This window comes from Scyliorhinus torazame, chromosome 3 (assembly GCF_047496885.1).
Source record: "Scyliorhinus torazame isolate Kashiwa2021f chromosome 3, sScyTor2.1, whole genome shotgun sequence".
Classification (NCBI taxonomy): Eukaryota; Metazoa; Chordata; class Chondrichthyes; order Carcharhiniformes; family Scyliorhinidae; genus Scyliorhinus; species Scyliorhinus torazame.
The window spans coordinates 34730975-34752176 of NC_092709.1; the positions used below are offsets into that span (position 1 = coordinate 34730975).

Below are 21202 nucleotides of genomic sequence, written 5' to 3' on the forward strand. Positions count from 1 at the left end.
TTTTTATCAGTTAAAGTCCCATTTTTAACTGCCATTAACACATCCTTTGCAACTGTACTTGAAATATTATTTGTTAGTAATGGAATACAATAGTGCCCCGAGTGTGCAAATTATAAGTCCGCCGTCTTTCCAAAAACTGTTGCCTTATCCTGTTCCATATCCAGTTACATGTGTGCTTTCTTCATCGACGGTCTGCTCAGAAGCAAAGGTATCTCACTTGATACAACATCCGTGCTAATGAAATGATTCACTCCGGCAACATTGCAAGGGATCACCACTCTTTTCAGCGACTTCAGAGTATTATCATCCCCAAACCTGAAACTTGTGGAACTTTCAAATTCCTTAACTTTGTTATGATTTTCAGCATTCAAAGAGTCCAGGTAACATTTTAACCAGTCAATTCCACACACAGTAGATGTGCAGCCACTGTCCAATACAGCACAATTGAAGGTTTCTGCAACCAACACCCTCATTACCGGCGTAAAACTGCTTGTTAATAGCACAATGCCTTCTTTCTGGTCACTATCTTTTTCCTCTTCTAACTCTTCCGTGTCACTTCAAACACTCTATTATAACGTGTTGGACATTTGAAAGCATAACGGTATTGAGAGTCACATCAAAAACATCGATTTATCATACCCCGGGCATTTCTGGGGTTCATCTTCCTATTGTAGGTTCTAACTGGGTTTCTGTCTTCATAATTTCTGGGTCCCAATCTCCTTCTATAGTCTTGGGACCTGTTTGTAGCTGTGCGATTTCGCCATCCTGTTAGTAGTGTATCTTCCATATTCTGCTTTATTGCAGACTGACCTATTTGGGTCATCAGAGCCATCAGAATCGAATGTTTCCCCAGAAACTATTTTAAAACTTCTGTCATCTGATCGAGTAAGGAATCCTTATCTGCAAACTGAACTCCTGTCAAAACCAGGAGCCTATCCATGTTGCTCACTCTAGCACAGTCAAGTAATTTAAAGGCCAACACAGACTGTGGAAATTCCAGGTTGTGTTTCTGCAGCCTTTTATATAGTCTGCCAACTTCCATTATATAGTCTTCCATGGAGAAATCCTCTATTTTCTGGAACCTATCAAAATCCGACGAGGCTACATATGCACTTAACAAGTCATCCTTTTTATAAATCTTATCCATTTAACGTAATAGAATTTCCAGACCTTCTTCTGAGTCTAACTCTTCCAATTCCAGCTCAGAAAACACTTTGCTTCGGATTTTACTGTCATAAGGTAGAGAAAGAGCCAATGCCGTACCTTGTTTTCTCTTTTCTAAGGCAGTTACCTTAGCCCACATAACTACTGCACTTCTCCATTGGTCGTACGATCCCCTTTCAGAAAATAAGGGGGGGGGTAGTCATATCCGGCCATCTTTATCCTAGGTTCAGCCATATATCTTCTTTTTTTTTTCTTACTTGCTCCTTGGTTTGGTCTGGAAAAGTTGTATCTTTCAACCCTTCACATTTGCACAGCAACCATCCACTGCTACCATTTGTTAGACATTTAGCTGCTGTTGTATAAAGAGTCAAAGGTACTGCTCTGTTTTACAAACACCTTTATTCCACTTTACCAGACTCTGCACAAAACCCAATCTTCACACCACCTGACACAAAGGCCACCTGAAGATCCTTTACATATCAGTGTCAGTCATTGGATACTTAACATAAATGAGACAACTAATTGGAATGTCTCTTAACCCATTACTTAACAACCTGCAGCTTGTGGGATCGCCGTCACAATTTTGATATTTTGGGCGTGGTCTAACGGCCACGTCGTGCCAGGTGTGAATCCGAGCCAGCTGGCTAGATCGTGGGAGGGTCCTATATATGGAACTGCGCCAGCGCTGAGCGATTTCCGATCTAACCGGCCCGCTCCCATTGGCGAGATCTGGATCCCGCCGCGAAGTGGCGAGAAACCAATATTCACCAATTAAGCCCAATCTCCATCCTATTAACGAAAAGGACCCCCTATCTAATGGCCTCCAATGATCTAACCGGCTCCTCAGCGAGCGGCCACGCGTGCGCCCTTTAGCACACCTATTTAAAAACGTGAAGCTAGCGCAATGGCTGCTGTGGGGATCGGAGAAAGTGAGGAGCCATCTTGGAAATCGGACCATCAGCCCCGGGGCTCTGAAGCTGCTGCCCCAGGGCTTGGTGGGGTGGCGCGGGACGGGGGACGGGCCTGGTCGGGAGTGGGGGGTGGGGCGGCGGGCGCCGTCGGTGGCGGGGGGGGGGGTTGCCCCTGGGCTGGGGAGCGAAGGACTCCTGTCCCGCAGGTCCGACATGCCACCCCACTGAATTGTATATACCCACACCAGGGGCAAATTCATCTCCTGTCTGTCCATCCCATCGAACACCCCAGGACAGAGCCCGGTCCCTGGTAATGTGGTGAAGGTCCCTTTAACACCCCACAGACCGTGGCGGCCTCTGGCCGTACAGCTGAAGGCTATTGCTAATAGGGAATTGGCAATGTTAGTAATGTGAGCACTTCACAGCTCCCAGGTGGATTCCCGTGGGTAGACATTGCAGACGCAGGCGCGTTTAATGCCGAGCGTCCCAATCAGACTGTGAGGCCTGGACACTTTGTCTGAACATGGAGGCTTCAACATTGCAGGGGCAGAAGCCAACAATCAAACACACAAGAGCTTGGCCGCAGCACTAAGAATACCCCCGCGGCCAGAGGGTGGGTGTGTGGAACGGGGGGGGGGGGGGTACCTGAGCCCGATCCCAGTACTGTTTCCGGCGGAGTCTGGGGTACAGTGCCCAGAGGCCCCTGCTGTGACAGGGGATGCGTGTGCAGGGTGGAGTCCCTCAGCACAACCGGCTAGTTGGTTGACACCCTGAGAGATGGCAGGAAACGCAAGGGTGTGGCAGGCTTGAGATTTGAGGCAACGGGGGTGGAAGCCATAATTGGTTGTCGGTCTCTCACTCTCTTCAATTCCTTACAGATATCACGGTATGGATGATATTGTGTACCCCGCAGCAGTTGCCCTTGTGCGGTGGTGGCAGTCCAGGAGGCCAGACGTCGGAGGAGGCAGTGGCAGCAGCATCGACAGAGCTCGCGATGGCAGCTCATGTGCAGGGGGCACCCTGAGGACCCGGCCACCCATCTGGCCAGGGAGGGACTGTCATGGGAGTGTCCCTTTAAGACATGTTTTTGTCTTATCACATGGCTTCAGTGATGTAATCGTGCTTTGGAGCTTGTTTGTGGCTCTGAGGATTTTACTTTCGCTTTGAGTTTGGACTGGTTTTGATCTGCACAGGTTGAAAGAAGTGTTTCGCTATCTTCATTTTAAAAGCTGTTTCCAGACTACTTGATAACTTAAAAGAGATAATTGCTTTCTGGAAGGAATTCGCACCTGCTGCTTGAGAAGGGGAACAGAGTATCACTAACAAGTCTGATACCAGTAAGAAGGCCGTGTGCTGGGTCACACCTTTGAAAAGGGGTTTCTGGTTTAACTTAGATTTTGTTATTGAATTGGAACAGTTAAGGGGGAATTCATTAAGGGTTATACCTAGATAACTGCAGCTGTGTGGGGTCTTTATGGTTGTAGTTGATAAAAATTCTTACTGTGTGTGTTTATACAAATGTTAACTAAATTCGTAGAATAAAGCTTGTTTTTTGATTTAAAGCACCGAAGAACTCTGTTGAATAACACCTGAAAGGCAGGTTCTTGTGCTCATCATAACCAAAAATCAATAAACAGCTGTAGGTTAGGTAAACTCCATAATATACTTTGGAGTTTTCTAAACCCTGGCCCATACCAGGTACCCAGAGGGGGTGGAGGACGAAGGACCAATGTGTGCAGAGACCGTTAGTTATTCGAAGAGATAGAATCATAGAATCGTTAGAGGAGGAGGACGAGGAGGAACGGGACTAGGATGGGCTGGAGGACGGGTTTGGGGAGGACCTGTGGGAGCAGCTGGAGGACAGAGGACAGGCAATGACAGCGTGGGTGCGGCATGCCTGGAGGTCCAGAGAGGCTGTCAACATTGCCGGAAGACGATGGGCAAATGGGGTAAGGGGGCTACAGGCCGGCCCGCAGTGCAGAATAACAAGACAGGGGCTTCACATGTTTCCGGTGTAACGTGTGCTAATGGTGTACAATTGTGACTCTAACTGTCCCTAGGCTGCGATGGTGCCACGCCCCCCATCCCGCCAGAGTCCCCTCAGTGATCCTCAATGTTTTTAGCCTTCCGTGCTCAGCTACATCAAGGTATGTCCCCAGGAGACAGTCTGCTGCTTAACGTGCCCTGTGGCCTTTGATGCCCCTGGCGGGCATCCTCTGGAGGGCCTGGGGCCGGAGGGCCCCAGCTGACTTGTTGGTGGCACATGCCTCACCGTGCCACCATGTTCCGCCCGCTGACTCCCAGATGCACCGTTGTCAGGAGGGGGGATCTCGGGAGAGAAGGTGACCACCGTGGTCTCCCTGAACGGAGGTCCCACGTTGGCCTCCAATGCTTTCTCCTCCCAGATGGTGCCCATAGGGCCCTGCGTGTTACCTTGGGATGGAGGGGCAGATGGATTGAACTCCAAAGTTCCCTGCGCCTCCGGCTATGCCAGCCCAGCCCATTATCTGCACCATGATGTCAATGCCCTCAACGATACCACTCTGTGACCAGGCCACTCTCTGCCGTACCTCACCAATGTTCACCAGCATCTAAGACATGGCCCTCAGCGACTGGGACATGCTCTTCATTGCCTTGGCAATGCCCACCTGAGACTGGGACACTGTCTCAGAGACTGGGACATGCTCCTCAGTGCCTTGGCAATGCTCATCTGAGACTGGGACACTGTCTCAGTGACTGGGACATGCTCCTCAGTGCCTTGGCAATGCCCACCTGAGACTGGGGCATGCTCTGCAGTGCCTTGGCAAGATACACCTGCGTCTGCAACATGTCCTCCAGTGACCATCAACCATCACCATCACTGACTGAGCAACGCCTTGGACACACCACTCATGCTGCTGTCATTGTGTACCAGGCTCTCCACTGCGGTCGCCACTCTAGCAGTGTTGGCCTCGGTGCCGTGCATTGCTGGCACCATCTCCTGCGCCCGTAGCCTTTGGAACTCCTCCAATCGGCTATGGACCTGCTGGAGTGTCAGTGACATCCCTCTCTGAATTTAAAGGCTGCACCCATGTGTCTGCATCAGCTCTACGATAACCTGGCCCAGGGCCTCAGCATCTGACTGGGACCCAGGTGGGATCCAGACCTCCACCTGCTATTCCCCCTTGATGTTCCTGCCTCCACCTGATATGCATCAGCAACTGTCTGGTGCTCACAAGTTTGTGCCCCAGAAACCTATCCATAACTTTCATCTACCGAGGTGTGTGTCTCCGCGTTGAGGGGGGTTTGGGATGACAGCTGTGACGCCTCGCTGATGGCATCTTCGGAGCTCTCATCTGAAGTGTTCTCTTGGGAGGCGGGGGAGGAGGGTGGAGGCCCCGGATGGACCAGCACCTGTGATCCTGTGGGAGAATGAATGTGTGGTCAGTGAGAAGGAAGGATCATTATTCTGGCATGAACAACTCAAGTGTGACAGATCATCTGGGTGGCGGCCGGCGGATACTTACCTCTGTGGCGCAGGCCAATCTCAATGCCGCTACCCGATCTGTCCTTGACCACCCTTGCAACCTCCAGGTCCAGTTCCTCGTAGGGGCAGAGGACTCCAATGCCCGGCACCCAGTGGTCCATCTGGGCACTTCTCCTGTGGGGATAAAGAGAGGGCATCATGAGCCACATGCTTCATGCATCTCGGGGTGCAAGGGTGGGTGCCAGGGTGTCGCTGTGCGACAGGCTTGGTATTGTGCTTGTCGGGGAGGGTTGGTGCTGTGTCAATCGCAGGATTATCGGAGGTGGGAAGGCGTGGCTGGCGGGGCTGGTGCCAGGAGGCTGATGCCAACTCACATGCGTGGCCCGGTGAAGGTCGTTCCTGTACCAGCCTCCCCGAACAGGTGCCGGAATGTGGCGACTAGGGGCTTTTCACAGTAACTTCAATTGAAGCCTACTTGTGACAATAAGCGATTTTCATTTGCATTTTCATTTCATTGAGCTTCTGTGTGGCGGTTCTCCTGGTAACACTCCCCATGCTGACAATCTGTGTTAACAGTTACTTATATGAAACCTTGTTGAATGCCTTCTGGAAGTCCATATAACTAATATCCATGGACACACACAAACTTACCATAATAATAAAAGCAAAATACCGTGGATACTGGGAATCTGAAATAAAAATAGAAAGTTCTGGAAAAACTCAGCAGGTCCGGCCATAGTTTGGTATGGTTTAATGCCACTAAGTGTGGAGAGAGAAACAAAGTTAACATTTCGAGGCTGATATGACTTAGATTCATATCAAACTATAAGAGTCATATCAGACATGAAACGTTAACTCTGTTTCTCTCCCAACGGATGCTGCCAGGCCTGCTGAGTTTTTCCACACTTTCTGTTTTTCTATCATTAACTTACCAAAGTAGCTATCGGCTCAAAAAAATTTAACTACGGTTCATTCGACATGACCTCTCTGTTACACACCTGTCTCTGTCAGTGCAGATTTGTGCATATACTCAGCCAATGGGCCAGGTTTTCCCACCCAAATCATGAGCCAACACGGCTAACTACTGGCTCACAAACTCAGATGTGCAAGTGGCAGGATATCGGGTGCAATCTTCCTGCAGGAGGCCAGTTGAGAAGTTGCCTCTGGAAGTGCCATCTCATTAGAGATGACAGGCGACTTGAGAATGCGGGTGTCCAAAGTAAAGGTACACCTACCTTGCCAATTAAAACTTCAGGAGCCAAGTTGAGATTAGATCATGTTCTAAGTATTGCAGACTTTATTTGAAGCACAATCACTCATTCGTAAAAACCCATTGATTACATAAAGCACATCCTTCAATATATATCATATGATAACTACATAAGCTCTTATAAGGACAAGCATTTTATTTAAACCGTTAATCCCTCATAAAAACAAACATAGGAATTCATAGACCCACCTCAAAGAGTTGAGAACTACTTGCAGCTGTCAATCAAACTGTAAAGGAAAGGAATTTTGTGTGATAAGTTAAGGTTATACAATTAGTCATGCAGCACAAATGCAGTTATGATAATCCTCAGGCTTATGTCAACAGAGTGAAATAGCAAGCCATCATATTTTTGTAACATTCCCACAGCTTTTTCAAACCACTGCCAATGGAGTTTCGTTATGTTTGTACACTCCAGTGCCATTGAACCCGTGGCGGGGGTCGCTGCTAGCGGGAACGGCTGGAAAATGCCACCCCAAGAGTATCCACAATTGGAGGTGCTGTATTCATTGCAAATGGTCCTGATTGCACTTAGTCATTAAGCATTTCATTAAAGACTTTAAACTGTAACAATTAGTCACTTCCGGTGTGGAATGTAGGCCTTGGAGGGGGTGAATCATTGGAATGATACCGAGGCTGGAAAAAGTATCTCTTGTGACCTCCTTATTCTTCCTTCCAAAATGATGCACTGTGCACTGATCCATATTGAAATTAATTTGTCAACTACACATTCATTTTAAATTGGTAAGCTTGTAACCTGTCTAAGGAGAATTAATACTAAATTTGTCCAAATTATAACCATCTCAGGCACTCACAATGGTACATTTACAATCAGCAAGCAGTTATAACTGAATTACCGAGACATAATTGAGCTACCTCTGTTATTTACTTTGTCAATCAACCTTATCCACTCGCTAATTGTGTACTCAATGTTCAAATGCTACAGATTATGATTCTAACGTTTAACAGTTGTTACTTTGCACCTTTGTTGCCTGATTTCTTCTTCAATAATTGGCAAAGAAGGGCTAATTTATTCACTCAGTAGTTTATGCAGATTCTGATGGGATGTTAATCGTGTAAATGCTCATATAATCTGAACTGGTTGCAATGAGACACTTTGGAAAGCCAACATCGGGCATCATTCATGCCCATGCAAATAGCTGGATGATAAACCCAGGAAGTTCCATGACAAAGAGTTAATGTGAAAGGCTAAGGATTTGTGTGGTGCCCTTGATAAATATTCTTGTCATGGTATATATCATACTGCTCTTACACTGTTCACCTTCTGAACGCACAGAGCTGGATATTACATTCCCAATTCGGCGAGGGGGGTGCATATTGTGTTGGAATTTATGAACTCCTGCTAATACTGCTAAACAACCTTAACACAAAGGTCAATGTTTCTACATTATTCTAAAATTGCCAAAGTCCCAAATACAGGTGCTGTGGTATTTATCATGTGCAACAATACGTGTCTAAGTCATTGGAGGCTTCCCTATGCATTTCATTAATAAATGCACATTTATATTTGCTGCCATGTTTATTATTTGCTAAAGTTACAGTCTGCTCATAGCCTTTCATTCTAAACGTGCTCATTCCCCACAGATTGCCGAGAGCAGTGTTCGCTCATCAATGATTTATTGGCCTTCAAACAAAAAGTGTGAGGGAACTTTAATGCTGTTAAAGTGAAGCATGTCGATACTGGAGATTAGAACATTTTCCTTACTTTACACCCATGGCCACCAAAAAAGCCATCTGATGTCTGATGTTTCAATAATACGAATAATGAGAACCGGGGGAAAGTCAACTTCAAGGGGATAAGAACAGATCTTGGATGAATTAATTAAGGTCAAAGTTTGGCAGAAAAATGGTAGCTGGACAACAGGCTTCCTTCAAAGAAGAGATGGTCGAGGAACATTCTGTTGAAAGGGAAAGGTCGGGCAAACAAAGGTAGATCTCCCTGGATGACAAAAGAGCTGAAAATTACGATAAATAAGAATCGGTGCTTATGCCTGATGTCAGGTAGAAAATACAATTGAGAATCAGGCTGAATATGGAATGTTCAGAGGGGAGGTGAAAAAGGAAATAAGAGAAGCAATGAGGAAATATGAAACTCCTAACATAAAAGGGATTTCCAAAGCTTTCTCAAAGCATAAAAATAGTAAAAACGTGTTAAAAAAAGAATAAGGCACCCAAAAAGGGGATTTATGCATGGAGGCAGAGGGAATAGCTGAGGTATTAAATTAATACTTTTCATCTGTTTTTACCAAGGAAGAAGATACTACCTGAGATGGTCCTTATAGCTTACATTCTAGGCTTGGGATCTTTTGTATTTGTTTATTGTCATGGGTATCGAGGTACAGTAAAAAGTATTTTTCTGCGTATAGTCCAGACAGATCATTCCATAAATGGAAAACAAAACATAAGGCAAACATAAATACACATGTAAATACACAGATATCGGGTGAAGCATACAGGAGTGTAGTACTAATAATAATCTTTATTAGTGTCCCAAGTAGGCTTCCATTAACACTGCAATGAAGTACTGTGAAAATCCTCTAGTCGCCACACTACATACAGTGCCTGTTCGGGTACACTGAGGGAGAATTCAGAATGTCCAATTCACCGAACAAGCGCATCTTTCGGGACTTGTGGGAGGAAACCGGAGCACCCGGAGGAAATCCACGCAGACACGGGGAGAACGTGCACACTCCGCACAGGCAGTGACCCAAGCCAGGAATCGAACCCAGGTCCCTGGCGCTGTGAAGTGTTAACCACTGTGCTACCGTGCTGCCCACGTGTGGTCGTCTGTGTTAGGAGGATTACGGTACCTGGTAATGCCGAAATACCATTGGTGGAGAATGCACTTGTTCCCATTGGTTAAGCTTGTATGTTAGCTCCGCCCTGCAAGGCGGGGTATAAGAGCCCGTGCCACCCCAGCAGCTTTCTTCTGTACCTGCGCTGCTGGGGGAAACATCTAGTGTATTAAAGTTTCAATTGTCTCCAATCTCGTTTCTGAGGTTATTGATCGTGCATCAATTTAATACGCTAGATTTAAAGGATGGAGCTCCGAATCAAGCCAGAGTGTCTGCAACTCAGCTCCCACGCGGCAAACGCAGCGGCAACCTTCAAACACTAGCTGGCGTGTTTCAACGGATATCTCTGAACAGCCGAAAACACACCCACAGGAGAACAGGAACTACAAGTTCTGCACTCGAGGGTGAGTCCAGAAATCTACACCCTCATCGAGAACGCAGACGATTTTGATGCAGCAATGGAGCTGCTGAAAGGACATTATATTCGCCCTGTAAACCAGGTCTACGCCCGACATCTATTAGCGATGAGGCGACAAATCCCTGGGGAATCACTGGAAGAATTCTACAGTGCACTCCTGGTGTTGGGGAGAAAAGCAGCTGCCCGCAAGTTCGGCGAGCGACCACACAGAACTTTTGATCTGGGACGCTTTCGTTGCAGGTATGCTGTCCTCCCAAATCCACCAGCCACTGCTGGAGAAAGAGACACTAGGCCTCAAGGACGCACGGGCCCTTGCTGGCTCCCTGGATGTGGTCTCCCGAAACGCCCGCACCTACGTCCCCGACCACGCGGCAGCCCCCTGGGCAGCGTGGAACCCCCCCCGCCCCCCCCGCGTCCGACCCAGAGGCATCTCCCATCCCTCCACAAGCTTGTGCTGCGAGATAGCCAGGCAGCCCCGGGGGGCCCCACTGCTATTTTTGCGGGCAAGTCAAGCACCCCCAACAGCGCTGTCCAGCCCGTTCATCCACCTGCAAGGATGCGGTAAAAAGGGCCACTTCGTGGTGGTATGCCAGGCCCGGGCGATCGCTGCGGTCTCCGGAGGCGAATATGGACCGCCACCACAACCCTCTCCTCGGTCCCCGTGCAGCCAGCGGGCGCCGCTATCTTCCTCCTCCAGGGCCACGTGCGGCCTCCGGGCACCGCCATCTTGTCCCGCGGGTGCCACGTGTGATGGATGGGCGCCGCCATTTTGTGCACCCCCAGCCATGTGCGACTAATGGGTGCCGCCATCTTGGATGGAGTCCAAGGACACCAGTTCAGCTGACCACACACCGCCCGAAGAAAACATTCAACTGCTGCCACGAGTAGCCTCGTGGCAGGGCCTCGTTGACCCTGGACCAGTCTCGGCCCCGAACACTCTCGACTACTACGACGATGGTGCTTATCAATGGGCATGAAACATCCTGCCTAATCGACTCTGGGAGCACGGAGAGCTTCATACACCCCAACACGGTAAGACGCTGTTCTCTCCCCGTCCATCCCGTTAATCAAAAAATCTCCCTGGCCTCCAGATCTCACTCAGTAGAGATTAAGGGGTTTTGTGTAGCTAACCTCACGGTTCAGGGAAGGGAGTTCAAAAACTACAGACTCTACGTCCTGCCCCACCTCTGCACGGCCACACTCCTAAGGTTGGATTTTCAGTGCAACCTCCAAAGTCTAACTTTCAAATTCGGCAGCCCTATACCCCCCCTCAATGTCTGCAGCCTCGCGACCCTCAAGGTCGATCCGCCTTCCCTGTTTGCGAACCTCACCCCGGATTGCAAACCAGTCGCCACCAGGAGCAGACAGTACAGTGCCCAGGACCGGATCTTTATTAGGTCAGAGGTCCAACGGTTATTGAGGGAAGGTGTCATTGAGGCTAGCAACAGCCCCTGGAGAGCTCAAGTAGTGGTTGTAAAGACCGGGGAGAAGCATAGGATGGTCATCGACTACAGTCAGACCATCAACAGGTTTACGCAGCTTGACACGTACCCTCTCCCCCCGCATATTCAACCTGGTCAACAGGATCGCACAATACAAGGTCTTTTCCACGGTGGATCTTAAGTCTGCCTACCACCAGCTCCCCATCCGCACTAGTGACCGCAAATACACTGCCTTCGAAGCAGATGGGTGGCTCTACCACTTCTTAAGGGTTCCCTTCAGTGTCACTAATGGGGTCTCGGCCTTCCAACGAGAGATGGACCGAATGGTTGACCGGTAGGTCTTACGTGCCACATTCCCGTCCCTCGATAATGTCACCATCTGCGGCTACGACCAGCAGGACCACGACAACAACCTCCGAAAGTTCCTCAAGACCGCAAAAATCCTTAACCTCACGTATAACAAGGATAAATGCGTGTTCAGCACCGACCGCTTAGCCATCCTCGGCTACGTAGTGCATGATGGAGTTATAGGCCCCGACCTGAACGCATATGCCCCCTTATGGAGTTCCCCCTCCCACACTGCTCCAAGGCCCTGAAGCGCTGTCTAGGTTTTTTGTCCTTCTATGCCAGTGGGTCCCCAACTATGCGGACAAGGTTCGTCCACTGATCCAATCCACAGTTTTTCCCCTGTCGATAGAGGCCCACCAGGCCTTCAGCCGCATCAAAGCAGACTTGCAAAGGACATGATGCACGCCATCGATGAGCCCCTCCCCTTCCAGGTCGAGAGCGACGCGTCCGACATAGCTCTGGTGGCCACCCTCAACCAAACGGGCAGACCCATGGCCTTCTTCTCACGCACCCTTCACGCCTCTGAAAGCCGCCATTCCTCAGTCAAAAAGGAGGCCAAGGCCATAGTAGAAGCTGTGCGGCATTGGAGGCATTACCTGGCCGACAGGAGATTCACTCTCCTCACTGACCAACGGTCGGTTGCCTTCATGTTCGACAATGCACAGCGGGGCTGATAAAAAATGACAAGATCTTACAGTGGAGGATCGAACTCTCCACCTGCAACTATGAGATCTCGTATCGTTCTGGGAAGCTAAATGAGCCTCCTGATGCCCTGTCCCGCGGCACATGTGCCACCGCACAAGTGGACCGCCTCCGAGCCCTCCACGAGGACCTCTGCCACCCGGGGGTCACTCGATATTTCCACTTCATCAAGACCCACAACCTGCCCTACTCCATCGAGGAGGTCAGGACAGCCACCAGGAATTGCCAAATCTGCGCGGAGTGCAAGCCGCACTTCTACAGGCCAGAGAAAGCGCACCTGATAAAGGCTTCCCGTCCCTTTGAATGCCTCAGTATGAATTTCAAAGGGCCCCTCCTCTCCACCGACCGCAACACGAACTTCCTGAACGTGATTGACGAATACACCCGGTTCCCATTCGCCATCCCCTGCCCCAACATGACCGCAACCACCGTCATAAAAGCCCTCCATGGTATCTTTACACTGTTCGGTTTCTCCGCCTACATACACAGTTATAGGGAGTCCTCTTTTATGAGCGACGAACTGCGTCAATCCCTGCTCAGCAAGGGCATTGACTCGAGCAGGACAACCAGTTACAACCCCCGGGGAAACGGACAGGTAGAGAGGGAGAACGGAACGGTCTGGAAGACTGCTCTACTGGCCCTGCGGTCCAGGAATCTTCCAGTCTCCTGCTGGCAGGAGGTGCTCCCGGATACCCTCCACTCCATCCGGTCACTGCTCTGTACCACGACCAACCAAGCACCTCACGAATGTCTCCTTGTCTTCCCCAGGAAGTCCTCCTCTGGGACCTCGCTCCCGACCTGGCCGGCAGCTCCCAAAACACGTGCTGGCGCACAAATCGGACTCATTGGTCGAGAGGGTCCATCTCCTCCACGTTAACCCTCAGTCCGCCTACGTGGCGTACCCCGACGGCCGACAGGATATGGTCTCCCTACGGGACCTGGTGCCCGCTGGATCCCCACACACATCCCCGCCACCAGTCCAATGTTCCCTCCCACCGGCGCACCCCATAAGCCACCCCCTTCCCAGGTGGACCGGTTCTTCCGCCGGCCCTGTCTAGGCCCTGCCCACCAGCGCACCCCACAGCCGCCCCCTTCCCAGGTCAGTCGACCCTTCCACCAGCCCCGTCTACGGGTGATGAAGATGCCACAGAAGCCGAAGCCACGATCCCGGAGTCACAGACGCCCGAACCTCCACCGACATCACCACCAAAGCTACGATGATCGCAGAGGAGGACCAGGGCCCCCGATCGACTAATTGCTTCATTTTGAAATGTACATTACTGTTGCAAATAGTTAAGATGTAATGAGGCAAAACGCTGTACAGAGGCATTACAGTACCTTCATAACTGTAACTTCTACCACTTTTACCACGTTGTAATACGAAGCCACCACCCCCGCCGGACTCTTTTTTAACAGGGGGTGAATGTGGTAGTCTGTGTTAGGAGGATTACGGTACCTGGTAATGCCGGAATGCCATTGGTGGAGAATGTACTTGTTCCCATTGGTTAAGCTTGTATGTTAGCTCCGCCCTGCAAGGCGGGGTATAAGAGCCTGGGCTGCCCCAGCACCTTTCTTCTGTACCTGCGCTGCTGGGGGAAACATCTAGCTTATTAAAGCCTTCAATTGTCTCCAATCTCGTTTCTGAGGTTATTGATCGTGCAACACCATGCTACTGTGCCACCCAGCCAGAGAAGATGTGTGAAGAGATCTGATCAGTCCATAAGGGAATCGTTTAGGACTCTGCTAACAGGGGGGAAGAAGCTGTTTTTGAATCTGTTTGTGCATGTTCTCAGACTTTTGTATCTTCTATCTGATGAAAGAAGTTGGAAGAGTGAGTAAGCCGGGTGGGAGGTGTCTCTGATTATGCTGCCTGCTTATCCTTGGCAACAGAAGGTGTAGACCGAGTCAATTGATGGGAGGAGGATTTGTGTGATGGACTGGGCTGTGTTCACGACTCTCTGTAGTTTCTTTCAGTCTTGGGCCGTGCAGTTACCACACCAGGCTGTGATGCAGCCAGATAAGATGCTTTCTATGGTGCATCTGTAAAAGTTGATAAGACTCAATGTGGGCATGCTGAATTTCCTTAGTTTCCTTGGAAAGTATAAGCGCTGTTATGCTTTCTTGGTCGTAGCGACGACGTGGGTGGACCAGGACAGATTGTTGGTGATTTGCACAGCTAGGAATTTGAAGCACTCAACCATCTCTCCCTCGGCACCATTGATGCAGACAGGGGTGCGTACGATACTTTGCTTCCTGAAGTCAATGGCCAGTTCTTTGTTGACATTGACGGAGAGATTTAGGGACTTAGTTAACAGCCAGATTGTAGACATATTCTGGTTCTTCTTAATATTTGTGTATTACTACTACATCTAACCATGCTACAGATTAGGCACATTGCTCCCTGGCATGATTCCAACCCGTTTCACTCCCTCTTGAGAGTGTAAACGTTGCTGACCGATGTCAGTGGTACATCACCATCTTTGTCATGCATAGTGATGTGACCATCAATTCACTTGAAGACACGTGGAGAAGGAACCTGGTTTTAATCAGCTTAGAACTGTGCCTGCCTGCGACCGGTACAATACTGAAGGCGGCCCCACAGGTCAGCTGCACTTATACTTCCTCTAAAGGGGTGGAGCCATGGGTGGAGCCTGTACATGCCCCAACATATCCCCCTGTGGGTGAAGCCACACAATGGCCCATAGGTGGAGCCCACAGGGTTAATAACATAACATAATACAGTGCACTGGCGAATTATCAGTAATTATACATTCACCACACATAGTGCATCCCATCTGTTTACACTTCTCCCCCTGCCCAATCATTCTATCCAATTTTCTAAAGCAGCATGACACAATGGGTGCAATTTAATGCGCAAAAAACAGAGTTCCATTTTGGGCATGAATCGCGGCATCTCTCTCGGTGCCTGCAGTGCCAAGAATGACCCCCCTATCAAATGGTACTCTGTTTGTTTTGGTCTGGAATGCCCTGCCGAAGCTGCACTGACCTCATTTCCTGCACTGACGAGTTTAACAGCAGAAACAGGAAACTCCCTTGGGCAAGTTTTGAATCTTCACTTCTTGGCATAAAAACAAGACTTGCATCAAACCCACTGCACCACTTAAGAGCATAATAACATGGGAAAGAGGGGCAGTAGTAGACCACATTGCCCATCAAAGCTGCTCCGCTTTTCAATACCATCACGGTTGTTTTTTTGCTTCAATTTCACTTCTCCAACCGTTCCCATAAAAACTTAATTCCCCGAGAAACCAAAAATCAGTCTATCCCAGCCTTAAATGTATTCAACAATGAAACATCACACATTCCCAACCCTTTGAGTGAAGAAATTTCTTCTCATCTCACAGCCCTAAATGTCTGGTCCCTTAGCCTGACACTGTTTTAGATTTTCCGACTAATGGGAACAATCTATTTTCTACCCTAAGCCCATCAGAATTTTGTAGTTTTCAATGAAATCGCTTCTCATTCTTTTAAACTCCAGACAATTTGGCCCCTATTTACTCAGCCTTTCATCCCAGGCCAACGCCCTAATCTCAGGGACTAATTTAGTGACCTTTACTGCATCACCTCCAATGGAACAATATATTCTCTTAAATGTGGGGACCAAAACTGCACAACGTATTTCAGATGTGGTCTCACCAAATCCCTGTACAATTGTCCCAAGACAGCTTTACTCCTGCACTCCAATCTCTTTGCAATAAAGGCCAACATGTTATTTGTCTTCCTAATTGCTTACTGCACCTGCACGCTGACTTTCTGTGTTGCTTGTACGAGCAGGCCAAAGTGCCTTTGAATATTAACACTTACACTTGAGTAGGGAGCTCTTTCCGAGGGCCGGTGCAGACTCGATGGGCTGAATGGACTCCTTCTGCACTGTGGGTTCTATGATTCTATGATTCAAGTTTCTCACTTTTCAAAAAATATTCTGCTTTTTTTATTCTTACAACCAAAGTGGATAACTTTACACTTCCCTATATCATACTCAATCTGCTCGCTACCTTGTTGCCCACTGACCCAAGCTGGCGATACCTCTTTGCAGCCTCTCTGCAGCCCCTAATTCCACCTAGTTTGGTATTATCAGCAAACCTTGGTACATTACCCTATGTGTCTTCATCGAATTCATTGATATACATTGTAAATACTCAGGCCACAGCACTGATTGTTCCGGTAATCCACCATTCACGCCTGCCAACTAGGAAAATGCCCCGTTTCTGTCACTTTTCTATCTTTTAACCAATTCTCTATCCATGCTAACATCTCCCAACTCCATGAACTCTTATTTTGCCTATTAACATTTTGGGCGGCATTTCTTACATCCTGAGGAAACATTTAAGTGAAAGGATATTCTGTTTACAGATGCTGAGCATCTAGACTTTGTCCGACAAATAGTGGAAAGCAAATAATTTACAAGTGGCTCCTATACATCTTGTTATACAACATTTGTGTTCAATACATTGGAATTCTTTTGTTAATTTCAGCAAATGCCCTGTTTTCTTTGTGAAACCCATGACTATTGAGTTCAATATTTTGTGACAAATGTGAAATCACACATATTGATTAATTGGCTTGAAATCTTGTTTTTTAATATTTGCAATATGGAATATGACATTTCCTCTGCGCACCTCTGCCCTCAACACAGCACGTTTCCAACCCAACTATTTGAATACTTGTATTGAGGAATTTCTGCTCCTGAATACAACTCATGTTTGTCTTGCTGATATCTTCTCTCATAACTTGCATTGCGAGCTGCATTGGTGTCCTGAATGTTTTGGGAATATGCAATTGACCTTCATGCGTGCAAATACTCGACATTCATTTTTTGTTTTGAACCAGCATTTTTGCTTGTCATTTTTCGAACAGCACAAATGACTTTCAAATTGACGTTTTGCAGAAGAATCACGAACACTGAAAGACTCCTAATGTTTTGCACCATTGATAGTGTGTTTCATAATCCCTTAAGAATATACTGCGAATGTAACAACAAATAAGTACATGTTCCCTTAAGATTAGTTCACTTGCGCTGTACAAAATTCCACCTATTTTCATACAGTAGGTCATTTCTTCATTAGCGTTATCAGGTTTCTTTATAGTCAGATCTGTTTTACCTTTCCTTGGGGATGCCAATTAAGGACACTTATGAATTTTTTAAATAATCATTAACAACAGTGCGTCGACAGGTATACAAGCCTAACTGTGATGCATTATTTATCCAGGGCTTTTGATCTGAATAAGAAATTATGCGGTTTGCTTATTACTTATTGTAGGTGTCATTTATTTTTTAATTGCTTGAAAATTAATAAAACGTCTAGATCTTTAAGAAATGCCAAAAAACTCGGCTCTACTTTTTGATCATCTCCGAAACTCTGCATAATTTATTGTGACGAGCTGCTATTCTGCTTTCTCATTTGATTAAGAACCTTTTAGTAGCTTGGTGGCAGATTTGGTTATTCATGTCACTTTGGTATACGCTTAACAATGCAACACAATTTTATTTATGAATGCCAATGAAAGCCATACAGTAAGAGCAGAAAATGTGCAGCAGTCAATTCTTTTATATCGCAGTCAGGAAGCAATTGCACATTTATAAGAGGTCAGCAATCTGATCATGATTTTTCCTGTTAGATGCAAATGTAAAATGGGCCATCAGAAGCACTTAACTGCACTAGTGTAGGAACTGACCTTCATATTTTTGAGAAATCATTTACATTTTCCACAGATAACCTCGGTAGGTTCAGCAGCGAAGCCTTGAGTTCTCAATAGAGCTGGCAGCTGTGACAGAATCGACAAGTATTAGTGCACAATAGTGCTCTCATTAATGCACTACCTACAAACCACAGTTGGGCTACTGTTTTGGTAGGTGGGAATGGAGGGGGCGGTAAAAATAGGCACTGGGAGAGCCAGTTCCAGTTGGAGAAGCCTAACTCTTTTGACCAGTTCCACAGTTAGCACTGGTGCCATAAAGAGCATCCGTTGGGCTCATTTGAAACTTGCATCTCGCAAGCAATGCTGTTTTTACAGCTGTTTGCAGCTGTTTAGAGGCTCGCTATCTAGACTATCCAGTCGAGCTGAGGAAGTGATAGAGTGGGGACAAATACACAAAAACCGAGGCAGGGTTTGAAGAAAGAAAGCACTTTACTGCTGCGTACAATTAGGTCAAACGATTTTAAAATCAATGATTCCGACTCCTTGAGTAGCGTCCCACAACCTGTGAATAAAAGCACCTCAGACAAGTCGGGGATCCCCCTTGTGTAACCTTTTCCAGTGTAATAATCTCTTTATACACAAAATACGTTGTCAGTCTTTTATGCGCAGCTTTAAAAATATAAAGGTCAGGGAACAATTTTGAATGAGAGAAGAAAGATTAACCTGTTTAATTCCAGAACTGGAATCTCCAGGTTTGAAACTGCACTGCCTTCAGTAGGGACTTTAACCATGACATTAAAGTGTCTTTGGGTTGCATTTATGCAACTAGGCATCCTCAAGTTATAAATGTATCTTTATTAATATGCTTTAGTTGAGTTTTCAGAAAATTCTACCTTTTATTTTATAATCTGTTGTAGCTTTCCTTGGGATGCCAATTAAGGACACTTATGAATTTTTAAAATAATCATTAACAACACATGCCCATTCCCCGAAGGGGAGCCTTCGTCTGGTTCCCACAAATCCACTATCTGCAAGCCATTCATGGCGTTGGAGAAATGGCCTGTGATTGACAGCTTGTAAAAACCATCTGCTGCTTTGATCCATTCACATTCTTCTTGCTCTAGTGGCCTAAGTGGCGAAACCCCAATGTTTGTAATCACTGACCACATCAAAAAGATGTAAGTGCATTCCAAGCACTAATGCATTCCAACCACCCAAGCGTGTGATTTCACCGCAATTACCTCTCTTTGAGATAACCATGCCTGGGCGAATGTGGCCCAGATGGTCTATGTTATGAGATTCACCAGGTAGACTGGCACGCACTGCCGCAAGAAGGTGAATGACCTCCTTAGGGCAGCTCAGGTGAGTCACCACCTCTGTTCCCCTGGCATCACTCCTGTCCCTCACTCCTCACATCACACCTCCACTCCCATAGAGGCCAATCAAAGCCCAGCTGCCTGCATAGAACATAGAACATAGAACAATACAGCGCAGTACAGGCCCTTCGGCCCACGATGTTGCACCGAAACAAAAGCCATCTAACCTACACTATGCCATTATCATCCATATGTTTATCCAATAAACTTTTAAATGCCCTCAATGTTGGCGAGTTCACTACTGTAGCAGGTAGGGCATTCCACGGCCTCACTACTCTTTGCGTAAAGAACCTACCTCTGACCTCTGTCCTATATCTATTACCCCTCAGTTTAAAGTTATGTCCCCTCGTGCCAGCCATTTCCATCCGCGGGAGAAGGCTCTCACTGTCCACCCTATCCAACCCCCTGATCATTTTGTATGCCTCTATTAAGTCTCCTCTTAACCTTCTTCTCTCCAACGAAAACAACCTCAAGTCCATCAGCCTTTCCTCATAAGATTTTCCCTCCATACCAGGCAACATCCTGGTAAATCTCCTCTGCACCCGCTCCAAAGCCTCCACGTCCTTCCTATAATGTGGTGACCAGAACTGTACGCAATACTCCAAATGCGGCCATACCAGAGTTCTGTACAGCTGCAACATGACCTCCCGACTCCGGAACTCAATCCCTCTACCAATAAAGGCCAACACTCCATAGGCCTTCTTCACAACCCTATCAACCTGGGTGGCAACTTTCAGGGATCTATGTACATGGACACCTAGATCCCTCTGCTCATCCACACTTTCAAGAACTTTACCATTAGCCAAATATTCCGCATTCCTGTTATTCCTTCCAAAGTGAATCACCTCACACTTCTCTACATTAAACTCCATTTGCCACCTCTCAGCCCAGCTCTGCAGCTTATCTATATCCCTCTGTAACCTGCTACATCCTTCCACACTATCGACAACACCACCGACTTTAGTATCGTCTGCAAATTTACTCACCCACCCTTCTGCGCCTTCCTCTAGGTCATTGATAAAAATGATAAACAGCAACGGCCCCAGAACAGATCCTTGTGGTACTCCACTTGTGACTATACTCCATTCTGAACATTTCCCATCAACCACCACCCTCTGTCTTCTTTCAGCTAGCCAATTTCTGATCCACATCTCTAAATCACCCTCAATCCCCAGCCTCCATATTTTCTGCAATAGCCTACCGTGGGGAACCTTATCAAACGCTTTGCTGAAATCCATATACACCACATCAACTGCTCTACCCTCATCTACCTGTTCAGTCACCTTCTCAAAGAACTCAATAAGGTTTGTGAGGCATGACCTACCCTTCACAAAGCCATGCTGACTATCCCTGATCATATTATTCCTATCTAGATGATTATAAATCTTGTCTCTTATAATCCCCTCCAAGACTTTACCCACTACAGACGTGAGGCTCACTGGTCTATAGTTGCCGGGGTTGTCTCTGCTCCCCTTTTTGAACAAAGGGACCACATTTGCTGTCCTCCAGTCCTCTGGCACTATTCCTGTAGCCAATGATGACATAAAAATCAAAGCCAAAGGTCCAGCAATCTCTTCCCTGGCCTCCCAGAGAATCCTAGGATAAATCCCATCAGGTCCCGGGGACTTATC

General features: G+C 47.4%; 1 long non-coding RNA gene across 1 annotated transcript in view; it reads right to left on the minus strand.

Annotated features, from left to right (window-relative positions):
* Window positions 1–6815: 6815 nt before the first annotated feature.
* LOC140409479 (uncharacterized) overlaps window positions 6816–21202 on the minus strand; it is a 36652-nt gene continuing 22265 nt past the window's right edge. The window contains exons 3-4 of the long non-coding RNA XR_011940347.1: window positions 18232–18321; window positions 6816–7038 (exon numbers count right to left, since the gene is read on the minus strand). This is a non-coding gene — a long non-coding RNA (uncharacterized lncRNA). The remainder of the gene's footprint in view (window positions 7039–18231; window positions 18322–21202) is intronic.